The 18,606-nt window shown below is 37.4% G+C and overlaps 1 protein-coding gene across 13 annotated transcripts in view; it reads left to right on the top strand.

The window, feature by feature from the left end:
- BAZ2B (bromodomain adjacent to zinc finger domain 2B) overlaps positions 1-18,606 on the top strand; it is a 403,884-nt gene that overhangs the window by 119,658 nt on the left and 265,620 nt on the right. For 2 of the 13 annotated variants that reach the window (XM_055379032.2, XM_055379027.2), the window contains exon 1: positions 774-1,153. The exons of the other annotated variants lie outside the window; for them this stretch is intronic. The gene's annotated coding sequence lies outside the window, so the exon portion shown is untranslated. Of the gene's footprint in view, positions 1-773; positions 1,154-18,606 lie in introns of those variants that run through there. 13 annotated transcript variants of the gene reach the window in all.

The following is an 18,606-nucleotide window of genomic DNA, read 5'->3' as shown; positions in this document are numbered from 1 at the left end:
TTAAAAGATCTGTTAAAGTCATGATATTGGGCCAGGTGCAGTGGCTCACGCCTGTAATCCCAGCACTGGGAAGCTGAGGCAGGAGAATGGCTTGAGCCTAGGAGTTCAAGACCAGCGTAGGCAATATAGCAAGACCCTGTCTCTAAAAATAAATATATAAATAATTAAAATTCATGATACTGAATATTTACAGACTTAACATGATCCCAGAATTACTTAGTAAATCTATGGAAGAAACTTCTATTCCAGACACGTTGTATGTAATTTATTGATATGCAGTATATCTATATGAAATATTCATATTAACAGATGGGTTTATTTCTTTTTTTTTCTTTTTTTTTGTTTTTTTGTTTGTTTGAGACAGGTCTCACTCTGTTGCCCAGGCTGGAGTTTGATGGTGCACCCATGACTCACTGCAGCCTCAACCTCCCAGGCTCAACAGATCCTCACGCCTCAACCTCTTGAGTAGCTGAGAATACAGGCACCCACCATCCTGCCTGGCTAATTTTAAAAATTTTTATAGAGATAGCGTCTTGCCTTGCTGCCCAGCCTCGTCTCGAGCTTGAATGTAGCTGCTTTGCTTAGCTTAAAGGGCCATGTTAGAATCAATTATTTTAAAGAAAGAGTTTAAAGTAAATTCCTAACTAGGATCACAAAATATGATAGAATATTTTTTAAAAAGCATTACTTAAAGTACTGTGATTTTTGCTGGAAAATGAATCTGGACATTTGGTGATTTCTGGTTTTTGTTTTTTGAGTTTTGGGCCACCCATAGTAGGAGTGGAATCAAATTTCTAGAAAAGTTATCAGTAAAATTTAAATATGTTTTCATGAAAACAATCAAGGAAAAAATATTGGAATGGCAAGGTCCTCCCTTTGAGTATTTTTAAGGTTGTATGAACTGCAATTTCCTTCTTTTTATATTTTAGATTATTTTCTTAAAATTAAATTACTGTATATGCCATTCAATACTTTGACTTTCCCCACTTAGCTGTTATCTTAAAGTGTTCCTTCTGTTTTCCTTATCCTACCTTTGTTACCATAGAAACAGAAGTAGACTGGGGAACTAGCAAGAAACCCAGCAACTGAAATGAATGAGATAACTCCTCACCTGTAGTTGCCATGTCCCATTACAACTCCTGTTTTAATGGAAGTAAGTGTGTAATGGAAGCCTGTTGATCAGAAAAAAAAGTCTGGAACTTAATTTTCATTTGCTTCAGAGTTGTTCATTTGCCTAGAAAGCTTTTAGGAAAGAGCTTTTTTAATAGTTGGAAAAGAACTGTTCATTTCTGTGTAATGGTTATACTTTTAAATGTTTATAATGTGATTTTTATTCATAGGTAGTAACATCTACAAAAGTTTTAGGCAATGAGATTTGATATTATTTCATGTCAGCCCACTGTGGACAACATGTTTTCACAGATACTACTTAAGTGAACCTAGAAACAGAGATGTAGATCTTATACTCTGATAAGAATGCTTTAAAATACTATTAAATGTAAGCATATTTAATGTTATATGTTTATCAACTCAAGAAATGTTTAAAAAATAAAATTTTAAATGTAAAAATGATTTTTAAAGGCTAGTTAGAAGCCTTTTAAAAGTGCTGTTTTACACTTTTTATTTTCCTCTTGAAACGTAAATAAATCTGATAAAGTCCAGATTGTAAATAGAAGAACTACTAGAGATTGCTAAAAATTTGCTTCTTTCCATTCTACCATGCCCACCCCCATTTTTGCAATTAGGGAATAGCACACCTTTTTGGAATTATTTTGCTTTAGGACCCTGAGTTAAAGTGTCTTTTCACTGATTGTTGCCTTAAAGTTTTTAAATTCTTATATCCAATCTATTTATTTATTTATTTATTTATTTATTTTGAGTCGGAGTTTTGTTCTTTCTCCCAGGCTGGAGTGAAGTGGCACGATCTTGGCTCACTGCAACCTCCACCCCCTGGGTTCAAGCAATTCTCCTACCTCAGCCTCTCTAGTAGCTGGGATTATAGGCGCCCACTACCACGCCTGGCTAATTTTTTGTATTTTTAGTAGAGACGGGGGTTTCACCATGCTGGCCAGGCTGGCCTTGAAGTCTTGACCTCAGGTGATCCACCCACCTTGGCCTCCCAAAGTGCTAGGATTACAGGCGTGAGCCACTGCACCTGGCCTATTTTTGAGGCATTTTTACTTTTTTTTTTTTTTTTTGAGTGGAAGATTAACAATAGCCAGTTCTTGCTGGTTTTTTTTTTTTTTTTTTTTTTTTTGAGATGGAGTCTTGCTCTTGTTGCCCAGGCTGGAGTACAGTGGCATGATCTTGGCTCACTGCAGCCTCTGCCTCCCAGGTTCAAGCAATTCTCCTGCCTTAGCCTCCCAAGTAGCTGCGGTTACAGGTGCCTGCCAGCATGCCTGGCTAATTTTTGTATTTTTAGTAGAGATGGGGTTTCACCACATTGGCCAGGCTGGTCTCAAACTCCTGATCTCAAATGATCTGCCTGCCTCGGCCTGCCAAAGTGCTGGGATCACAGGCGTGAACCATCGGGCCCAGCCTTGCTGGGTATCCTTAAATCTGGTTGACTTAAAGGTTTGGGAAATTCTTCTTAGACTACATTATTTTAGACTCCTGTCTTATATATTGATGGTCTTAGAACTATTTTGTGTTTCCAATCAGTAAAAATGTTTTGGAGCATGGATCACCAGCATATGTATATTTGTTTATGGATTATATACATTTACTAATATTCTAGTATTTTGTGTCAGATATACACCAATAAATATAAATGAAATAGGATGAGATAAAGATTATATAAACAGTGTCTTAAGATATTTTGCTAATTGTGAATGCTTTATATTCTTATTAGCAGTTTCTCAAAGTGAATTAGAAACTAAGGCGATTGTTAACAATAATAAATACTGTAACTCAAATAGTTTCTTCTTAAATTTATAGTTATTTTTTTGGCTGAGATCATCATTTTTTCCTCACAGTGTGGCTGATAACTAGCAGCAAAAGCATCAGCTTTGGCACTTCGTGTTATTTCTTGTGATTCTGTTAACTAGTATTATGTTTAATCTATGTTTTTTTTTGGAAGGAATCTTTTTAAAGCCCCCTCATTTTTTATGAAAGTTGGCTTAGAATGGTATAATTTATAAATCTACTTCATTGTAGACCCATAAATTATGATTCTGAGCAGTGTGAGTAAGGATACCACTGTGAGCTCCTCTACAATGTGGAATTCACACTCTTCCTGCCAGGTAGCTTGCCATAAAAAGCCTAATATTCAATCCTATGAGTGGCAGCAGTCTTCATCCATGTGTTAAATATTAGTAGTTAGCAAATTTTTCTCATTCTCTTAATAAAAGTTAGATTCTTTATGATTTCTTCCCACATTTTAAAAGATCATCTTGAATATCCTACTTTTGAAGAAATTTGTTTAATTCTGGCATCTGCATGTAGACCTTAGATGCCATATTTTCTTTCTCGTCCTTACTGCTTCAGCCTGCCTTTAGTCTTTTTGCTTATGTATATCTCCCTAAGGTAGAGTGGCTGACTATATAAAATGTGTTCCCAGTATTTGAGGAAATAATTTCATACTACAATTTTAATTTTACTTACATTTTGTTTTTTTTTTAGAGATGCATGGCGAGTATTCTCTATGGAATATATGATTTATTTGTAAATAAAGTCAAAAAGAGCCACAAAGCTAAGCAGTGGTTCTCACCTCAGGGGCTGCTTATTCACCTAGGGAGCATTTTCAGTGTGTTGTATGTTTTGGTTTGTCATAATGACTAAACCGAGCTATTGACATTGAGTCTGCAGGGCCAGCAGTGCTAAACATCTGCAAAGTTTGGGATGGACCCTCCCCAGTGAAGAATTGTCTTCATTGGGGAAATAATGGACTATGGTCATATTTAAGAGGGGTGTGTGTGTGTGTGTGTGTGTGTGTGTGTGTGTGTGTGTGTGTGTGTGTGTGTGTGTGTGTAGATCTTACTCTGTTGCCTAGGCTGGAGTGCAGTGACCAATCATAGCCCACTGCAGCCTCCAACTCCTGGGCTCAAGTGATTCTCTCACCTTGGCCTCCCAAAGTGTTGAGATTACAGGCATGAACCACTACACCCAGCCTATTTTGGAGTTATTGTTGGTTGAGATGATTCACTATTAATTCATAAATATATCTTATATTGTAGATTAAAATGAAGGCTCATTTAAATATGGTTATATAATGGTAAGGTGTTGTCACATTTTGTTTCATTTGGCAAGCAGGGGTTTTTTTTTTTTTCTTTTGATCCAGGGTCTTGGTCTGTCACCCAGGCTAAGTGCAATGGTACAATCGCTGAAGTGCAGTGGTACAATCGTAGCTCACTGCAGCCTCAAACTCTAGACTCAAGCTACCCTTCTGCCTTAGCCTCCAGCTATCCTTCTGCCTTAGCCTCCCGAGTAGCTGGGACTACAGACACATGCCACCGTGTTCGGCTAATTTGTGTAATTTTTAGTAGAGACTGGGTCTCAACTATGTTGCCCAGGCTGATCTTAACACTCCAGGGCTCAAGCGGTACGCTCACACTGGCCTCCCAAAGTGTTGGTATTACAGGCATTACCCACTGCTCCTGGCCTTTTTTTGTTATTTTTTGTTTTTGCTCTTGATATATTGTATACAATTCATTGCAGCATTGAGCAACTACTATTGGTAATTCATTTTGCTAGGTGCTGGAACTACAGAGATGAATAACGCGGTTACTTTTCTTTCTGTTCGCAGACTAGTAGGGGAAAACAGTCATGTAAATAATTACTATATAGTATGATAAGTACATCTGGAGAATTAGATTTAATGTAAAAGGTAGCTCTGAGGGGGGTAAGGTTTTAGGGAGAATTTCACCAGATTGTTAAACTTTGAGGGCAAGGACTGCATCTTAAGAGTTACATATTTACAACACAGCACTGGGCCTTAAACTTGGTAATTTAGTCAGTAAATATTAGCTGGTTAAAAAGTTTAGATTTCAGTGAATTTTTGATGAGTGAATTGAAGTATGTCCAGATGTAAAAAGTGGGAAAGGCCAGGCAGGCTTAAAGTTCAGGTATTGCAGGAAGTGCTAGCAAATAACATTGGAAGGTGAGGTTTAGATAGGCAATTAAGAAAGTTGCGTCGAGCGTGGTGGCTCATGCCTGTAATCCCAGCACTTTGGGAGGCTGAGGTGGGCAGATCACGAGGTCAGGAGATCGAGACCGTCCTGGCTAACACGGTGAAACCCCATCTCTACTAAAAATACAAAAAAAATTAGCCAGGCGTGGTGGCAGGCGCCTGTAGTCCCAGCTACTCAGGAGGCTGAGGCAGGAGAATGGCGTGAACCCGGGAGGTGGAGCTTGCAGTGAGCCGAGATTGCGCCACTGCACTCCAGCCTGGGGTACAGAGCGATACTCCGTCTCAAAAAAAAAAAAAAAAAAAAGTTGCAGGTGATAGGATATTATTAAAGCTTTTTTCCCCCATTTTTACATTAAGTTGTTAAAAAGGGGAAGAGACATGATTAGGTTTAGTGAAGTTTAGGTTTTAGGAAGGTATGTCTATTGGCATTCTGGAAGATGTACTCGAGGGAGGAGAGAAATGTTATTTCTTAGGTAGTGAACTCTTCAGACTTGTAAGATCTTGTAGGATCAAACTGTAAGTGGAAAATCTAAATTTTAGCTTTTATACATCAATTTATTTTTTAGTTTTAGAGTTTATATTATGCAAGCCTAAGTATATTCTATATGGAATAATTTTAATTTTTCAATATGTTTTTAGTTATTCTTTAGTTTTTAAAAAATGTTTTATATTATTTTTAAGTAGGGACAGGATCTCATTTTGTTGCTCAGGTTGTTCTTGAACTCCTAGTCTCAAGCAGTCCTCCTGCCTCAGCCTCCCAAAGTGCTAGGATTTAAGTCTTTTAATGTTCAAGATAAATAATTCATTTATATCAGTATATACAGAACAAAGGTAATAATTATTGGTCTTCCTTAAATTTTTTTTTCTTCAGTAAGAAACTTAGAAGCCTGAAGTTGATAAACTGGTTCAACTGAAAATTGGTAACACTTTTAAGGTAGCTTGGTAGCAAGGTTAGTAGTAATTTATAAGAAAAATTCTGAATTCTGTGTAGATTATTTATTTATTTTTGTTCAGCAGGTTTGTATATATAGCCTAGCACTTTCCCTACAAAAAATCAAAACAAAACTGTTTGGGTCACAAAATAAAACAGACATTTTCAAGGGTTAAGTAATAACTTTTAGTCTTGAGATCCTCGCAAATTCTTTTTTGCTGTGTCAGATGTAAAAAATTATAATTGTAATATCATTACCACAATGTATAGATTATCAATAAATTAATAGTAAATAGCAATGGGTTCTTAGGTTTAACGCAAAATTTTAAAGTTAAAGCTGATGTTGTAAAATAGTGTAAAAACAATAATCTTCTAAGCACATATAAAATGACTGACTTGTACATTCAGATTCTGAGTATGAAATCTGCCTTACTCATACTTAAAGTTTCTGAGTTAGCAATGTAAAGGTGACTTTTGCCAAAAATTTGGCATAAGTAGACATGTAAAGAAAAAAATCATTTATTTAAGCCAATAAAGTTGAAAAGATTAGCTTTAAGTAAGCATTTAGGCAGCAAGCAGGTCACAGCTGACAAGCCTTCTAATAAGAGAGGAAACTGAAAAACTTGAAAGCAGTTTGGCTGGCGCCATTTAGCATAGGGACAAAGTCCTAGTCATTGAATGAAGGCATCACTATATTACAGTTATAAAACTAACACGTAGGAAATACCTAACTGGTTTTATTAAATAATTCTGGGTATCAGAAATAGACAATTAAGGAGAAAGTAGAAGTCTGTTAACCATTATATTTAGAATATTTCTAGTATGAATACTTAACATATTTAAAAATAGCTTTTAACCATTATTTGCAAAATGTACAGCAACAGACTTCTTATCCAATCCAGTTGGATTTGATAGCTATTCATTTAATCAAAAAGGTCAAAACAGGAAATCATAAAAAATACATATGCATATAAATGTAAACATTTAATACAGTTTTCACATTCATTTGCCATATTTTTTTATGTGTCTGTTGAGGGCCAGACAATATTTTATCTGTGAAGATGGATCCCCTAATTGTAAATCATTGTGTTTTTTGCAACTATATCCCTAAAATAGAAGTTTCCTATCACATTCTTTGAAGTGGAGCAAGCCACTTTACTCTTACAGCCAATTGTCTTCTTGTCTTCTTGACTTCTCTACCTGCACACTGACGAGGCATCTTAAATTTAACATGTTCAGTGTCAAAAGTTTGACTTTACCACTCCAAGTCTATCCCTGTAACAGTCTTCCCCATCTTAGTGACAACTCATTCTTATTGCACATACCAAGAAAACGCTATTTTATTAGTCTGCTCTTGCACTGTTTTAAAGAAATACTTGAGACTGGGTAATTATAAGAAAAGAGGTTTAAGTGGCTCATGGTTCTGCAGGCTGTACAGGAAGTATAGTGGCATCTGCCGCAGGGGAGGTTTCAGGAAGCTCCCAATCATGACAGCAGGCGAAGGGGGAGAAGGCACATCACATGGTGAAAAGCAGGAGCAAGCGAGAGAGGGCCAGGTTCTATACACTTTTAAATGACTAGATCTCCCAAGAACTCACTATTGCAAGAACAATACCAAGTGTATGGTTCTAAGCCATTCATGAGAAGTCCACCCCTATGATCCAATCACCTCCCACCAGGCTCCACTTTTAATACTGGAGATTACATTTCAGCATGAGATTTGGTGAGGACACAGATCTAAACCATGTCCTGTCATCCTTGACTCCTTTCTTGTCTACATTCTTGACAATTCTTTTCTGTATCTTAACTCCTCTCATATCCCACTTACAAGGCGTCAACAAATTGTGTTGACTACTTTGAAAATATATTTGAATTCTCACCACTTTTCATCACCTTCAGTGTTCTATGGCCCAGGTTACAATCATTTCTTGGATATTTGTAGTAGCCTTCTAAATGGCTTCTGCTTCTACTCCCAAGAGTCTATTATCAACATAGCAATCAAAGTGATCCTCCTAAAACTTAAATCAGGCTGGGCACAGTGGCTTACGCCTGTAATCCCAGCACTTTGGGAGGCCGAGTGGGGAGGATCATGAGGTCAAGAGATGGAGACCATCTTGGCCAACATGGTGAAACCGCGTCTCTGCTAAAAATACAAAAATTAGCCCGGTGTGGTGGCGCATGCTTGTAGTCCCAGCTACTCGGGAGGCTAAGGCAGGAGAATCGCTTGAACCTGGGACATGGAGGATGCAGTGAGTCGAGATCATGCTGCTGCATTCCAGCCTGGCAATAAAGCAAGACTCCGTCTCAAAAAAAAAAACCCTAAATCAGATTACATCCCTCCTGTGTTCACACCCCACCATGACTTTACAATGATCTTACAGTGCAAGAGTCTTTACAAGACCCTACACTACATGATCTTCCTCGCAGCATTTTACCTCTCTCCTATTTCTTAATACATTTCTTCTTCTTCACTCTGGGCCAGCTACACTAACCTTCTTGTTGTTTCTTGTATACTTATCAGACACATTCTTCCCTCAAGCTATTTGTATTTGCTATTCCTTCAAATAACCTTATGACTTGTTCTTAACATCTTTCAAACCATTGCTCAAATGTACACTTCCACATGACTCTTTACCTTAACACTAACAAAAATAAACCGTCTGCCCTGTACTCTCTCTTTTTCTGCTTTATTTCCACCCCATATATTTATGGCCTTCAAATATGCTATAAATGTTTTTTTATTTATATTTTTGTTATCTGTCTCTCCCCATGAAGAAGGCAAGAATTTTTTTTTCTTTTTGTTCACAAATGAGTAGCATCTAGACAATATCTGGTACACAGTAGGCACTACATACGTTTTTATGGAATGAATGAATGCCATTGTACTATAATAATTGATTTACTTATGTTTGTTCCACTTGACTGTAAGCTTCTTGATTGGCAAGTGCTGTGACTCCTGCAGTCTGTTTCATAAGTGGTAAACATACATGACTTGCGTGATGTTTGCTCAATTTATGAAAGAATATACTTCATAGCTGGATGTGGTGGCTCACACCTGTAATCCCAGCACTTTGGGAGGCTGAGGCAGGCAGATCACCTGAGCTCAGGAGCTCTAGATCAGCCTGGCCAACGTGGCGAAACCCTGTCTCTACTAAAAATACAAAAATTAGCTGGGTGTGGTGGCTGGCACCTGTAATCCCAGCTACTTGGGAGGCTTAGGCAGAAGAATCACTTGAACCTGGGAGGCAGAGGTTGCAGTGAGCTGAGATCGTGCCATTGTACTCCAGCCTGGGCAACAAGAGTGAGACTCCATCTCAACAAAAAAAAAAATAGAAAAGAAAAAAGAATATATTTCATATTTTTTACAGGTAAAATAACACAAATATGCATTGGAATTTTTTTTACTTATATGTATAAGTATTTTGTATTGCTATGTATTCTACATAATTATACACATTATTTTTTGTTGAGTTAGCTTTCAAAATCCTTATAAAACTGTAGGCAATTCATAAACAAAATAGGCAAATTGAAAAATTCTCTTGGGTTGATATTTAGTCATTTACTTAACTATTGATTATTATAAGCATTTAAGTGTTCCCAGTGTATATTTTTATAGGTAACGCTTCAGTGAATATCTTAGGAAGTCTTTAATTCAGTAACCTGGAGATACATTGTGTTAGAAGAAATGTGTTAAATTTCATATTAATAAAAGAGCCAATAGATTTTTGTTGTGAAAAGATTTATTTTAAATAATATGAACACCCAGGCCCAGTGGCTTACACCTGTAATCCCAGCACTTTGGGAGGCTGAGGTGGGCTGATCACTGGAGTCCAGGAGTTCAAGACCAGCCTGGGCAACATAGTGGGACCCCATCTCTTAAAAAAATGCAAAAATTATTTAGACGTTGTAGTGCTGGCCTGTTGTCCCAGCTACTCCGGAGGCTGAGCTTGAACCTGGGAGGCTGAAGCTGCAGTGAGCCGTGATCACACACTGCACTCCAGCCTGAGCTACAGAGTCTCAAAAAAAAAGTATGTGAACTTACCCAGTGCATTTATGTTTTCTGTTGGCTACTTATTTGTATTACGAAATGATATATTCTTACCGGAGAAACTCAAATCTGTCCATTCATAAAGTAAATATATTCCCTTTGGCCCTGCTGATTGCAATTTCCAGAATTACTTTAAAATGGTTTGCTGTACATTCTGTCAGACCTTTTTAATATGCACATGAATATATATACTTATTTTTTAAAATCTAATTAAATATGCATTCTGCAGTTTGATTATATGTTCTACCTATGTCACAGAAGTCTGCCATGTGAATATATATAAATACGTTTTCTTTAAAAGGATTATACAGTGATGTGTAAGCATTTTTTTTATTATACTTTAAGTTCTAGGGTACATGTGCACAACGTGCAGGTTTGTTACATATGTACACATGTGCCATGTTAGTGTGCTGCACCCATTAACTTGTAATTTACATTAGGTATATCTCCTAATGCTATCCCTCCCCCCTCCCCCCACCCCACGACAGGCCCTAGTGTGTGATGTTCCTGACTCTGTGTCCAAATGTTCTCATTGTTCAATTCGCACCTGTGAGTGAGAACATGCGGTGTTTGGTTTTCTGTCCTTGTGATAGTTTGCTCAGAATGATGGTTTCCAGCTTCATCCATATCCCTACAAAGGACATGAACTCATCCTTTTTTATGGCTGCATAGTATTCCATGGTGTATATGTGCCACATTTTCTTTATCCAGTCTATCATTGATGGACATTTGGGTTGTTTCCAATTCTTTGCTATTGTGAATAGTGCCGCAATAAACATACGTGTGCATGTGTCTTTATAGCAGCATGATTTATAATCCTTTGGGTGTATACCCAGTAATGGGACAGCTGGGTCAAATGGTATTTCTAGTTCTAGATCCTTGAGGAATCACCACACTGTCTTCCACAATGGTTGAACTAGTTTACAGTCCCACCAACAGTGTAAAAGTGTTCCTATTTCTCCACATCCTCTCCAGCGCCTGTTGTTTCCTGACTTTTTAATGATCGCCATTCTAACTGGCATGAGATGGTATCTCATTGTGGTTTTGATTTGCATTTCTCTGATGGCCAGTGATGATGAGCATTTTTTCATGTGTCTGTTGGCTGCAGAAATGTCTTCTTTTGAGAAGTGTCTGTTCGTATCCTTTGTCCACTTTTTGATGGGGTTGTTTGATTTTTTTTTTCTTGTAAATTTAAGTTATTTGTAGATTCTGGATATTAGCCCTTTGTCAGATGGGTAGATCATAAAAATTTTCTCCCATTCTGTAGGTTGCCTGTTCACTCTGATGGTAGTTTCTTTTACTGTGCAGAAGCTCTTTAGTTTAATTAGATCCCATTTGTCAATTTTGGCTTTTGTTGCCATTGCTTTTGGTGTTTTAGTCATGAAGTCTTTGCCCATGCCTATGTCCTGAATGGTATTGTCTAGGTTTTCTTCTAGGATTTTTATGATTTTAGGTCTGACATTTAAGTCTTTAATCCATCTTGAATTAATTTTTGTATAAGGTGTGAGGAAGGGATCCAGTTTCAGCTTTCTGCATATGGCTAGCCAGTTTTCCCAACACCATTTATTAAATAGGGAATCCTTTCCCCATTTGTTGTTTTTGTCAGGTTTGTCAAAGATCAGATGGTTGTAGATGTGTGGTATTATTTCTGAGGCCTCTGTTCTGTTCCATTGTTCTCTATGTCTGTTTTGGTTACTGTAGCCATGCTGTTTTGGTTACTGTAGCCTTGCAGTATAGTTTGAAGTCAGATAGTGTGATGCCTCCAGCTTTGTTCTTTTGGCTTAGGATTGTCTTGGCAATGCGAACTCTTTTTTGGTTCCATATGAACTTTAAAGTAGTTTTTTCCAGTTCTCTGAAGAAAGTCATTGGTAGCTTGATGGGGATGGTATTGAATCTATAAATTACCTTGGGCAGTATGGCCATTTTCACGATATTGGTTCTTCCTATCCATGAGCATGGAATGTTCTTCCATTTGTTTGTGTCATCTTTTATTTCCTTGATCAGTGGTTTGTAGTTCTCCTTGAAGAGGTCCTTCACATCCCTTGTAAGTTGGATTCCTAGGTATTTTATTCTCTTTGAAGCAATTGTGAATGGGAGTTCACTCATGATTTGGCTGTTTCTCTATTATTGGTATATAGGAATGCTTGTGATTTTTGCACATTGATTTTATATCCTGAGACTTTGCTGAAGTTGCTTATCAGCTTAAGGAGATTTTGGGCTGAGACGATGGGGTTTTCTAAATAAAAAATCATGTCATCTGCAAACAGGGACAATTTGACTTCCCCTTTTCCTTATTGAATACCCTTTATTTCTTTCTCCTGCCTGATTGCCCTGGCCAGAACTTCCAACACTATGTTGAATAGGAGTGGTGAGAGAGGGCATCCCTGCCTTGTGCCAGTTTTCAAAGGGAATGCTTCCAGTTTTTGCCCATTCGGTATGATATTGGCTGTGGGTTTGTCATAAATATCTCTTATTATTTTGAGATACATCCCATCAATACCTAATTTATTGAGAGGTTTTAGCATGAAGGGCTGTTAAATTTTGTTGAAGGCCTTTTCTGCATCTATTGATAAAATCATGTGGTTTTTGTCTTTGGTTCTGTTTATATGGTGGATTACATTTATTGATTTGTGTATGTTGAACCAGCCTTGCATCCCAGGGATGAAGCCAACGTGATCGTGTTGGATAAGCTTTTGCTGCTGGATTCGGTTTGCCAGTATTTTATTGAGGATTTTTGCATCGATGTTCATCAGGGATATTGGTCTAAAATTACCTTTTTTTTGTTGTGTCTCTGCCAGGCTTTGGTATCAGGATGATGTTGGCATTAAAATGAGTTAGGGAGGATTCCCTCTTTTTCCATTGATTGGAATAGTTTCAGAAGGAATGGTACCAGGTCCTCTTTGTACCTCTGGTAGAATTCGGTTGTGAATCCGCCTGGTCCTGGACTTGTTTTCGTTGGTAGGCTATTAATTATTGCCTCAATTTCAGAGCTTGTTATTGATCTATTCAGGGATTCAACTTCTTCCTGGTTTAGTCTTGGGAGGGTGTATGTGTCCAGGAATTTATCCATTTCTTCTAGATTTTCTTGTTTATTTGCCTAGAGGTGTTTATAGTATTCTCTGATGGTAGTTTGTATTTCTGTGGGATCGGTGGTGATACCCCCTTTGTCATTTTTTATTGCGTCTATTTGATTCTTCTCTCTTTTCTTCTTTATTAGTCTTGCTAGTGATCTATCAGTTTTGTTGATGTTTTCAAAAAACCAGCTGCTGGATTCATTGATTTTTTGAAGGTTTTTTTTGTGTCTCTGTCTCCTTCAGTTCTGCTCTGATCTTAGTTATTTGTTGTCTTCTGCTAGCTTTTGAATTTGTTTGCTGTTGCTTATGTAGTTCTTTTAATTGTGACGTTAGGGTGTCAATTTTAGATCTTTCCTGCTTTCTCATGGGCATTTAGTGCTATAAATTTCCCTCTACACACTGGTTTAAATGTGTCCCAGAGGTGGTGGTATGTTGTGTCTTTTTTCTCATTGGTTTCAAAGAACATCTTTATTTCTGCCTTCATTTCGTTATGTACCCAGTAGTCATTGAGGAGCAGGTTGTTTGGTTTCCATGTAGTTAAGCGGTTTTGAGTGAGTTTCTTAATCCTGATTCCGAGTTTGATTGCACTGTGGTCCTAGAGACAGTTGTTAAAATTTCTGTTCTTTTACATTTGCTGAGGAGTGCTTTACTTCCAACTGTGTGGTCAATTTTGGAATAAGTGCTATGTGTTGCTGAGAAGAATGTATATTCTGTTGATTTGGGGTGGAGAGTTCTGTAGATGTCTATTAGGTCTGCTTGGTGCAGAGCTGAGTTCAATTCCTGGATATCCTTGTTAACTTTTTGTCTCGTTGATCTGTCTAATGTAAGCATTTTTAAATCATTCCTTTGTTGAGGGACATTTTGTTTGTCTCTCATTTTGGGAAACATTGGGTTATACAGAAGTATTTTCTGTTCTGCATTATGGATCTCCAAAAAGGGCAAAGGGTGTGCACAATTTTCTGAACTTATTTTACCATAGAACTTTTCTTTTTTTCATGAACTGTGAATTTTTCAAAGAGTGTATTGTATCACTGATCCTCCATTAAAAGTATTTGAAGCTCTTGTCAATCTTCTTGTTTTACTTATAAAATTAAGAGTTAGTAGAAAATTGAAACCACAGTCTGTTTCTTGACTCTGTTGTTCAGTGTTGTTCCTTTTGCTTTGAATTTTTGTCTTCATTTAGTACTCTTTCCTGAATTCAAATAAGAAAGCTAAGCACTAGAGTTTTTATAAGGGAAAAGAACAGTTTTCATGTGTTCATACTAGGGAAAGTTAAAGTTTCTATGTCTTTAGGTTTTTCTTTTTGTCAGCAGGTGATATCTTGGTAGGTAATTAATGACAAGTGAAAACAAGTGAGGTTTCAGACAGTTTGATGTAGCTTTCTTTAAATTACTTAAGTCCTCTAACATAAATGAAGCAGTTCTCATGTTGAATAATTCTTTTAATTACTTTAAGAATAGCTTGAAAAGCAGTATTATAAGTTTCAGTGTGTTTAGTAAGTTTCTTAGCTATTTCTTTAGCCTTTCTCCTCATTAAGGTACCTACTTTTATTTCTTGTGGTGTATAAAAGGACTTTGGTCAATCTAAACTGAAGCAGATATGTTTTAAGATAGAGAGATTCTTGAGTCTTGTCACATAATTGTTATTATTTTTCATCTTTCCCTAGGCTGTCAGGTTTCTCTAATCTTAGGGCACATTTAAAGTATTTTTCCTCCCTAACTGAACATTTGCTTGGATCAAGCAGATCATTTTGTGTAGTGAAAACAATCATTGGACCAAGAACTGGTATCCTCTTTTAGTTCTTTGTTTTTCAAATTTATTTAAAGAAATCAAAATAGTTTTTTTCTGATTATAAAGGTAATGCATACTTACAGAAAGTGTAACTAATGCAGAAAGAATTTTTTAAAGACAGTTAAATCACTTAAAATTCTACTATTTGGAGCTAACCTCTTTAACGTGGTAAATGCTCTTCCCTATACATATACACACACATTTATAAAAATAAGGTCATACTCTACTGGTTTGTAATTTTCCTTTTTAATCAATAATATGTTTTGGAACATGTTATTTTTTAAGTAAATTTGTTTTAGAGATAGGATCTCACTCTGTCACCTAGGATGGAGTGCAGTGGTGCCATCATGGCTCACTGCAGCCTTGACCCCCGGGGTTCAAGTGATCCTCCTGCCTCAGCCTTCCGAGTAGCTGGGACTAGAGGCATGCACCACTGCACCCAACTAATTTTTAAAATTTTTTGGAGAAATGAGGGTCTCACTGTGTTGCCTAGGCTGCTCTTGAACTCCTGGGCTCAAGTAGTCTTCCAACCTTGTTCTCCCAAAGGGCTGAGAATACAGGTGTGAGCCACCATGCCTGGCCACACTTTCCTTTTTTTTTTTTTTTTTTTTGAGACACAGTCTCACTCTGTAGCCCAGGCTGGAGTGCAGTGGCGTGATCTCGGCTCACCGCAACCTCTGCCTCCTGGGTTCAAGCGATTTTCCTGCCTCAGCCTCCCAAGTAGCTGGGATTACAGGCTTTCGCCACCATGCCCGGCTAATTTTTTCTATTTTTAGTAGAGACGGGGTTTCACCATGTTAGCCAGGCTGGTCTCGAACTCCCGACCTCGTGATCCACCTGCCTCAGCCTCCCAAAGTCCTAGGATTACAGGTGTGAGCCACCATGCCCGGCCAAAACTTTTATACTTGTTACTGAACTGCCTTTCAGAGTGGTGGTATCAATTTACACTCACTCTAAAACTACCAATTCTGGGTTCTTTTTTTTTTTTTTTTAAACCTTTGATAATCTGATTGGTGCATAATGATAACTCAAATTTGTTCAAATTTGCATTTCTCTGCAAGATTTAGTTTATTTTCATGTATCGGTCACCTTTATTTCTTTCTTATTTATTTGTTCGTTTTTATTTTTTGTAAAGACGGGGTCTCACTTGTTGACCAGACTGATCTCTTTTATTTTTTTCTGTAAATTATCTGTCAACATCTTTTGACCACATTGATGTTATGTTGTTAGAGCTTTCCATATATTTATCTGTGTAATCCTCACAAGAATTCTTTTAGGTGGGTATATTTGTTCTACTTACAGTTGAGGAAACTGAGATGTGACTCAGTAACTTGCCCAAGATTACATAGCTAGTGTATAGTAAATCTAGAAATTAAATTCAGATTTCCCTTACTGATTCTTAGTAAGAGCAGCTAGGTTTAGTTGACCTTTTAAATAACATTGTGGAGCTAATTTATATTCTTAGTAATGTTGTGAAGCTGTTTGTTTCTCAGAAATTATTTAAGTTGCTAAATCTTAAAGGAAAGATATTTTACTAATGTATGTGAATTTTGGTCCTAGCATTTTAGGCTGCTGTTTGTAGAATTGAGCTTTCTGTCCTCCAAACTTCATGTAGTCTAAAATGAATGAAGGAAAACATATAGATTCTTAGATTTTTCTAAGAATGTATTTTTGGAGATTTCATATTCAATCATGTTAAAATTTTTATCTTTTGAAAATGCTATTCTTGAGTACATACTAGTATCACTTCAAGAGTTTATAATCATGTTAATGAAGTACATATAATCATGCTTTTTGTGGATTTTGACCTATTATTCCAATTTCTAGTCTGCCAACATTGTTTTGACTCTTCAAATTTTAGAAGTGAGTGATCTAGGGTCTCCATTCCTCACTTTACAGATTAGGAATCTTAGAGAGGTTCAGTAATTAAGTAGTGGCAAATACTGTGGTCCAACCTTAAAAGCAGTTGTAATTTCATTTGGATCATTTGGGTGTTGACTTGTTTGGAGGCAAAGGTTTGTTAAGCCTTCTCAACTTAATGAATTCCTCCATTTACCTTTATATCCCTAATGTTATAACTCTGTATAACTCTGTGTCTAGAATATGGTAAGCCCTTGATACATGCCTGTTGAATTGACTTCACTTCTATTTTTTATCCAGTATATTTTAACCTCTTTCGGGCTATCTACTCTCCCTTTCTGCATGGTTTTTTTTCTTTGGGAGGCAGAGTGTTGCTCTGTCGCCCAGGCTGGAGTAACCCTGGTATGAATGAGGGAAGGTCCAAAAGGGTCCTGAGCGTAGAAGCATAGGACTCCCTGTGGAGTCACTCTCCATTTCCTGTTCCCCCAACTCCCATTACCCACTATCCTACTTTCTCTCTCTATGGATTTGCCTACGGTGGACATTGCATGTAAGTGGAATTATACAATATATGGTTTTTTGTGACTGGCTTCTGTCATGTAACATAATGCTTTCCAAGTTCATCCTTGTTGCAGCATGTATTACAACTTCATTTTATTTTCTTTTTTCTTTCTTTTCTTTTCTTTTTTTTTTTTGAGATGGAGTCTTGCTGTGTTACCCAGGCTGGAATGCAGTGGTAGGATCTCGGCTCACTGCAGCCTCCACCTCCTGGATTCAAGCGATTCTTCTGCCTCAGCTTCCTGAGTAGCTGGGATTACAGGCGCGTGCCACCATGCCTGGCTAATTTTTGTATTTTTAATAGAGATGGGGTTAGGCTGATCTCGAACTTTTGACCTCGTGATCCACCTGCCTCAGCCTCCCAAAGTGCCAGGATTACAGGCGTGAGCCACCGCGCCCAGCCTTCATTTCATTTTCTTACCAAATAATATTTCATTGTATGAGTGTGTCATATTTTGTTTATCCATTTATTATTTGATGAACACTTGAATAATTATGAATAATGCTGCTGTGAACATTCATGTACAAAACCTACATACATGTAGGTTTTTTTATGGACATATGTTTGTAGTTCTCTTGTGTATATAACTAGGAATGGAATTGCTGGGTGACATAATTCTGTTTAACTTACTGAGGAGCTGCCAAAATGTTTTCTAAAGTGGCTGCAATGTTTTGCAATCCCACTGGCATTGTGTAAGGGTTCCAGTTTCCTCACATCCTTACAAACACTTATTAGGTTTTTTTTGTTTTGTTTTGTTTGTTTGTTTGTTTTTTAGCTATTCTGGTGAGTGTGAAGTGCCATCTCATTGTGGTTTTGATTTGCATTTCTCTGATGACTAATGATATTGAGCATCTTTTCTTATGCTTATTGGCCATTTGTGTATCTTCTTTTGATAAAATGTCTATTCAAACCCTTTGCCCCTTTTAAAATTGTGCTGTGTGTGTGTGTGTGTGTGTGTGTGTGTGTGTCAGTCTCTCCATCTGTCAAGAGTCTGGGTCTCACTGTGTCATCCTGGGTAGAGTGCAGTGGCGCATCATGGCTCACTGTAGGCTCAACCTCCCAGGCTCTAGGGATCCTCCCCCTCAGCCACCCGAGTAGCTAGGACTATGGGCACATGCCAACACACCCAGCCAATTTTTATATTTTTTTGTAGATAAGGGATTTTGCCATGTTGCCCAGGCTGGTCTTGAACTCTTGGGCTCAAGCGATCTACCT

This window comes from Gorilla gorilla, chromosome 11 (genome assembly GCF_029281585.2).
Source record: "Gorilla gorilla gorilla isolate KB3781 chromosome 11, NHGRI_mGorGor1-v2.1_pri, whole genome shotgun sequence".
NCBI classification, from domain to species: domain Eukaryota; kingdom Metazoa; phylum Chordata; class Mammalia; order Primates; family Hominidae; genus Gorilla; species Gorilla gorilla.
The sequence above is the reverse complement of the archived record's forward strand: the minus strand, read 5'-3'. Positions and strand labels throughout refer to the sequence as shown.